Below are 7,802 nucleotides of genomic sequence, written 5' to 3'. Positions count from 1 at the left end.
CATGGCGCCTCCGCACTCCGCCTGGCGGCCGCTCACTACCTTCGGCTTGACATTGAAGGTCTTCAACCATAAGCCGAAGTGGGGCTTGATGCGGAGGAAGGCCTCGCACACGGCGATAAACGCCGAGATGTTGAGGATGAAGTTCAGGGCCAGATCGTGGAAATCCAGGCCGTAGTAGAACATGAGCCCCCAGACGAATGGGTGAAGAGGGAATCCCAGTCCGCGGAGGAAATGGGTAAGGAACACTACCCTCTCATGGGGTCTGGGGCTGGGGATGAGCTGCCCCTCATCTGGGAGCCGGTGCGCGATGTCATCGGGCAGGTATTCGGCTCTCCTCAGCTTCTTGATGTGTCCCTCCGTGACAGAGGAGACCATCCACCTGCCTCCCGCTCCGGACATGGTTGGAGAAGGTCGAGGTGGGAAATGCGGACTTGGGCGCTGGAGCTCGAGTATGCGAAAATGGATGAGCAAAGGAGGAAGAAAGCGTGGATGAGAAGGTGAATCCTTGTCCCTTTATATGGGCGGCCGAACTATGCGCCCCCACTAGCTTGATAAAACTCGCTTATCCCCCAAGTGTCGTAATCGATGGCGCAGTTGGGTTACCCACGCCCGTATTGATGAGAATCCTGTGATAAGGGGACACGATCTCTGCTTTGACAAGACATGTCAAAAAACTGCCTCGCGTTATGTGCGGGGCTAGTTAAAGGAAACAGCTCGAATAATCACCGGGCCATGGCATAATGTCGTGTTTCCAAAACAAGCCAGCAAATTGGATTTGTGGAAATGTTATTCTCTCTACGGTGGTATGTGGAACTTATTTTGCAGGGCTGGACACTATCCTTGTATTCAAATTCTTCCGTGGTGTATTCGGAGGAGGAACCCGCCTTGCAATGCCGAAGACAATACTGCGTGCCAGACTCATCGTCATTGAAAGCCTGGTTCAGGGGCTACTGAGGGAGTCCTGGATTAGGGGGTCTCCGGACAGCCGGATTATATCCTTTGGCCGGACTGTTGGACTATGAAGATACAAGATTGAAGACTTCGTCTCGTGTCCGGGTGGGACTCTACTTGGTGTGGAAGGAAAGCTAGGAAGTACGGATATGGATATCTCCTCCTTTGTAACTGACCTTGTGTAACCCTAGCCCCCTCCGGTGTCTATATAAACCGGAGGGTTTTAGTCCGTAGGACACAATAACATACAATCATACCATAGGCTAGCTTTTAGGGTTTAGCCTCTCTGATCTCGTGGTAGATCAACTCTTGTAATACTCATATCGTCAAGAATAAATCAAGCAGGACGTAGGGTTTTACCTCCATCAAGAGGGCCCGAACCTGGGTAAAACATCGTGTCCCCTGCCTCCTGTTACCATCCGCCTTAGACGCACAGTTCAGGACCCCCTACCCGAGATCCGCCTGTTTTGACACCGACACTACCTAACATATTTATCCATGTAATTATCTTTATTGTGGCATGAATATTTAGATCCATAAGATTCAAGACAAAAGTTTAATATTGACATAAAAATAATAATACCTCAAGCATACTAACAAAGCAATCATGTTTTCTCAAAATAACATGGCCAAAGAAAACTATCCCTGCAAAATCATATAGTCTGGCTATGCTCTATCTTCATCATGCAAAATATTTAAATCATGCACAACCCCGATGACAAGCCAAGCAATTGTTTCATGCTTTTGATGTTCTCAAACTTTTTCAATCTTCACGCAATACATGAGCGTGAGCCATGGACATATCACTATAGGTGGAATAGAATGGTGGTTGTGGAGAAGACAAAAAGAAGAAGATAGTCTCACATCGACGCGGCTAATCAACGGGCTATGGAGATGCCCATCAATAGATATCAATGAGAGTGAGTAGGGATTGCCATGCAACGGATGCACTAGAGCTATAAGTGTATGAAAGCTCAAAAAGAAACTAAGTGGGTGTGCATCCAACTCGCTTGCTCACGAAGACCTAGGGCATTTTTAGGAAGCCCGTCACTGGAATATACAAGCCAAGTTCTATAATGAAAGATTTCCACTAGTATATGAAAGTGAGAACATAGGAGACTCTCTATCACAAAAATCATGGTGCTACTTTGAAGCACAAGTGTGGTAAAAGGATAGTAGCATTACCCCTTCTCTCTTTTTCTCTCATTTTTTGGGGGCCTTCTCTCTTTTTTTATGGCCTTTTTTCACTTTTTTTATATATTTTTTCGTCTGGAGTCTCATCCTGACTTGTGGGGGAATCATAGTCTCCATCATCCTTTCCTCACATGGGACAATGCTCTAATAATGATGATCATCACACTTTTATTTACTTACAACTCAAGAATTACAACTCGATACTTAGAACAAAATATGACTCTATGTGAATGCCTCCGGCGGTGTACCGGGATGTGTAATGAATCAAGAGTGACATGTATGAAAGAATTATGAAAGGTGGCTTTGCCACAAATACGATGTCAGCTACATGATCATGCAAAGCAATATGACAATAATGAAGCGTGTCATAATAAACGGAATGGTGGAAAGTTGCATGGCAATATATCTCAGAATGGCTATGGAAATGCCATAATAGGTAGGTATGGTGGCTGTTTGGTGATGGTGGGTTTATGGTACCGACGAAAGATGTGCCGTACTAGAGAGGCTAGCAATGGTGGAAGGATGAGAGTGCGTATAATCCATGGCCTCAACATTAGTCATAAAGAATTCACATACTTATTGCAAAAATCTATTAGTTATCGAAACAAAGTACTACGCGCATGCTCCTAGGGGATAGATTGGTAGGAAAAGACCATCGCTCGTCCCCGACCGCCACTCATAAGGAAGACAATCAAAAAATAAATCATGCTCCGACTTCATCACATAACGGTTCACCATACGTGCATGCTACGAGAATCACAAACTTTAACACAAGTATCTCTCAAATTCACAACTACTCAACTAGCATGACTCTAATAACACCATCTTCATATCTCAAAACAATCATCAAGTATCAAACTTCTCATAGTATTCAGTGCACTTTATATGAAAGTTTTTATTATATCCATCTTGGATGCCTATCATATTAGGACTAATTTCATAACCAAAGAAAATTACCATGCTGTTCTAAAAGACTCTTAAAATAATATAACTGAAGCATGAGAGATCAATAATTTCTATAAAATAAAACCACCATCGTGCTCTAAAAAGATATAAGTGAAGCATTAGAGCAAACGACAAACTACTCCGAAAGATATAAGTGAAGATCAATGAGTAGTTGAATAATTATGTAACTATGTGAAGACTCTCTAACATTTAAGAATTTCAGATCTTGGAATATTATTCAAACAGAAAGCTAAACAGAAGAAAATAAAATGACGCTCCAAGCAAAACATATATCATGTGGTGAATAAAAATATAGCTCCAAGTAAAGTTACCGATGAACGAAGACGAAAGAGGGGATGCCATCCGGGGCATCCCCAATCTTAGGATCTTGGTTGTCCTTGAATATTAGCTTGGTATGCCTTGGGCATCCCCAAGCTTAGGCTCTTCCCACTCTTTGTTCCATAGTGCATCGAATCTTTACCCAAAACTTGAAAACTTTACAACAGAAAACTCAACAGAAAACTTGTAGGCTCCGTTAGTATAAGAAAATAAATCACCACTTAGGTACTGTTGTGAACTCATTTTAAATTCATATTGGTGTAATATCTACTGTATTCCAACTTCTCTATGGTTCATACCCTCCGATACTACTCATAGATTCATCAAAATAAGCAAACAACACATAGAAAACAGAATATGTCAAAAACATAACAGTCTGTAGTAACCTATAGGTTTCAAATACTTCTGTAACTCCAAAAATCCTGAGAAATTTGGAAGTCCTAGGCAATTTGTTTATTAATCTACTTCGAGTGGAATTGGTATTTTATCGCTCTCTGGTAAAAAATGAAAATTATTCTCGTGAGCGCATACTTTCTATTTTTTACAGCAATATCAAATAACAATCACCCAAAAAGATCCTAAAGGGTTTACTTGGCACAAACACTAATTAAAACATAAAAAACACAATCATAAAAGAAGCTAGATTAATTATTTATTACTAAACAGAAACAAAAAGCAAAGAGCAAAAATAAAATTGGGTTGCCTCCCAACAAGCGCTATCGTTTAACGCCCCTAGCTAGGCATGATGATTTCAATGATGCTCACATGAAAGATAAGAATTGAAACATAAAGAGAGCATCATGAAGAATATGTCTAGCACATTTAAGTCTAGCCCACTTCCTATGCATAGGGATTATGTGTGCAAACAACTTATGGGAACAATAATCAACTAGCATAGGAAGGCAAAACAAGCATAGCTTCAAAATTTTCAACACATACAGAGAAAACTTGATATTATTGCAATTCCGACAAGCATATATTCCTCCCTCATAATAATTTTCAGTAACATCATGAATGAATTCAACAATATAACTATCACATGGAGCATTCTTTTCATGAGCCACAAGCATAGAATTTTTATTACTCTCCGCATAAGCAAAATTTTCTCATTTGGAATAGCGGGAGTATCATAATAAACTCAAATACTATAAATTGTTTCCACATTAAAATAGTAATGTTCAGAAAAAGGGTAATCATAATCATGATAAGTTTTATAAATATAATCATCACTATTTTTATAGCATAAGTGTCATCACAATAATCATCATAAATAGGAGGGATGCTATCATCATAATAAATTTGCTCATCAAAACTTGAGAGACTAAAAATATCATCTTCATTAAACATAGCATCCCCAAGCTTAGAGTTTACGAAGATGCCATTCTCAAAGGATACCTTTTAACTAGTGAGGCTCTCTGTCCCATTAATAAAATTCTTTTCTAAGGCGCATCAATGATCCATTGGGCCACTAATTCCCTTCTTAGAGCTTTAAAGCCTCTCTGGCCATCTCGGTAACTTAATTTGTCATCATATCCTCATCTTTTAATTCCCGTTTTTAGGGGGAAAAAAGTTCATCGGTTCATCCCCAAGAAATGGTTTGTACACAAATTGATTTTAACAATAAATTTAAACTATTTCCTTGCATAACTAAACAACATTGTCACATTACAATTATATAATACATAATTAAACAATCCATTACCTACTACATTAAGACCACATCGACCGTATGGCTTGCTGAAGCACCGAGATAAACTAATTAACTAAATACAGATCCTTGATAAATAAAGAGGAGCTCTACTCCCGATCGTCCTAGGAGAAGTCTGACTCGGAGGAGATGGGGATCAACCCCTCTCACCCTCGCCTGGACATTGAAGGGGTCAGCTTGTAGTCTTTGGGGTGGGCCGAGTCCACGACATCGGGTTGCCCTCATCCTCCTTGTTGGTGACCTTGTTGAGCTCCTCAAACAACTCCTCATGTTCGGCATTGAGGCATGCGATCTCACGGTGTTCGCGCTTGATCATGCACGCATTCTCCACGGACTCGAAGAATGCGTGATCCTCGACGACGATATAATGGTTCTTGAGTCATGACAGTGGTATCGACACACGGGTGCTCCTTCTCCTCAGCTCGATAGGTGTACCTAATGAGAGGCATGATGGATACTACGGCCACTGCATCGTCAGGGAAGTTAAGCTTTGTGTGAATCCTGAAGAAGAGGAGTGCAACAGAGCCACACCGCGCCGCCGCGATCAGGTTATTGATCTCCGCCTTCCACTTTCCCCGCGTCCAAAGCATCATGCCGCGACACTTCGCCGATGGTGGTTGTTATGACATTCTTGGCGTCGACATAGAGTGCACAATGAGAACAAGGGAGGCGCCGATGAGCCGCGCGGGCAGCGGCGGTGACATGAGAGCTCATGAATGTTGCACGGGGGTTTGAGGCGACGATGCTCGACGATAGGGAAGACGGCTTAGGGCCGTGCCAAGAGATCGAGGGGGCATCGATGGACATGCCATGAATGCGGCTTGGGTTATAGCCGAGTCAATTGGCGAGCGCATCGACGGACATGGGTTATAGCCATAGCCGAGTCAACTGGCGAGCGCATCGACGGACATGCCATGAATGCGGCAGGGGAGCTGCCTGCCCATTTTTTGTTCTTTTACAGAAAATGGTCTAGACGAGAAGGTTTTTAGGGCTTAAAAGTTATTTGGCGGGAATAAAGAAAATTAGAATGAGTTATGTTGAGTATCGTGATTATATTGAAAACATATGATAGACTAGAAAATATTTTGGCTTGTTATGTACTCCAAAAAGATCATGTACTCATATATATATATATATATATATATATATATATATATATATATATATATATATATATATATATATATATATATGACTGTTATATTTGGCACACGTGTGCCACATAGCTAAAACTACCACACACATCTTATTCCTTCCCTCTAAGTACAGAACGACCCTCCCTCCCTTCGATCCCTCCTCCTCACGAACGACCCCGCAGGCTCTCCCGAGAAACCTGCTTCTGCGGCACATCTCGCGCGCTCACCCCCGGGAAAACTGCCACTTCACGTCTCCCACGTGTTTAAAAAAATTGCGCATGTGGGATTCGAACCCACGACTCCCTGGCACCACAGCACACCACCACAACCAACTCAGCCTTAGAGATTTGTTGCTCAACTAAAGAAAACTATTCGTTTTGACCCCTTTTTTCTTACAGTCATGTTCTTACAGAAATTACCACGATTTCTCCTCGGGTCAAAGTTACCATGGTATTCGTATGCAAGTTATCAGGTCTATGTTGCGTAAGTTACCATGTTATTTACATAGAACTTACCGGGTAGTATGTTTCAACAACTACACCCCCTTTCAAAGTTACCATTGTGTTTTGTACACAAGTTAGAAGGTCCTCGATACGTAAAATACCGTGGTACTAACACATAAGTTATCAGGGTATGTTTACATAACCCCCCCCCCCCCGGTCAAAGTTACCATGGGGGATTGTACATGAGTTAACGGTTCTACTGTTCGTACATTATCATGGTACTTACACCTAAAAATCCAGGTGTGTTTCAGTAGCTTTTTCCATAGGTAAAAAATCACCACAACATTTTTGTGTAACTTATCACACCTATAGCGGGTTAAAGCGGACCGTTTTTTTGGGAGCCAACCTACGAGCACGTGTGCCCCTCATGACACTAAACATTATGTGACTTTCCCATGGCACGCCATGTGTTGTGTTCATCCAAGAGGCCCCGCGAGGCGAGTGTATGTTTCTAACAACTTTTTTTCCTTTGGTAAAAGTTACCATGATATTTATGTAAGTTATCGATTATGGGTGCTTGTATTATGATGTTATTTACACACACAAAATCTCGGGGATGTTTTGAACAACTTTTTTCCTGATCAAAAAGTTATCATGGTGATTCTAGGTAACCTATCAAGCCCGCCGTGCTTAAAATATCATGCTATTTACACAAAATTTATTAGGGGCATGTTTCAGCAAAATTTACCCCCACGGGTCAAAAACTTATCATGGTGTTTAATTATTGCAGTGCATATGTTTTTATGCTATTACACAGAAAAATACCAGGGGAGGGAGGTATACTACTGTGCTATTTACACATAAGTTACCGGAGTATCTTTTCGATAATTTTCTTCCCTATAGTCAAAGTTATCATGGTGTTTCTACCTCAGTTATCAGATGTGCGCTGCGTATATTACCATCTATTTACACAGAAACTATCGGATATATTTTCACATTTTTCTTCCCCAATGGTTAAAGATACCATGATGTTTGTATCTCAATTATCAGGTCTATGGCGTGAATGTTATCATATTATTTACAGAA

Source organism: Triticum dicoccoides, chromosome 2A (genome assembly GCF_002162155.2).
Source record: "Triticum dicoccoides isolate Atlit2015 ecotype Zavitan chromosome 2A, WEW_v2.0, whole genome shotgun sequence".
Lineage (NCBI taxonomy): Eukaryota > Viridiplantae > Streptophyta > Magnoliopsida > Poales > Poaceae > Triticum > Triticum dicoccoides.
Note: the sequence above shows the minus strand (reverse complement) of the source record.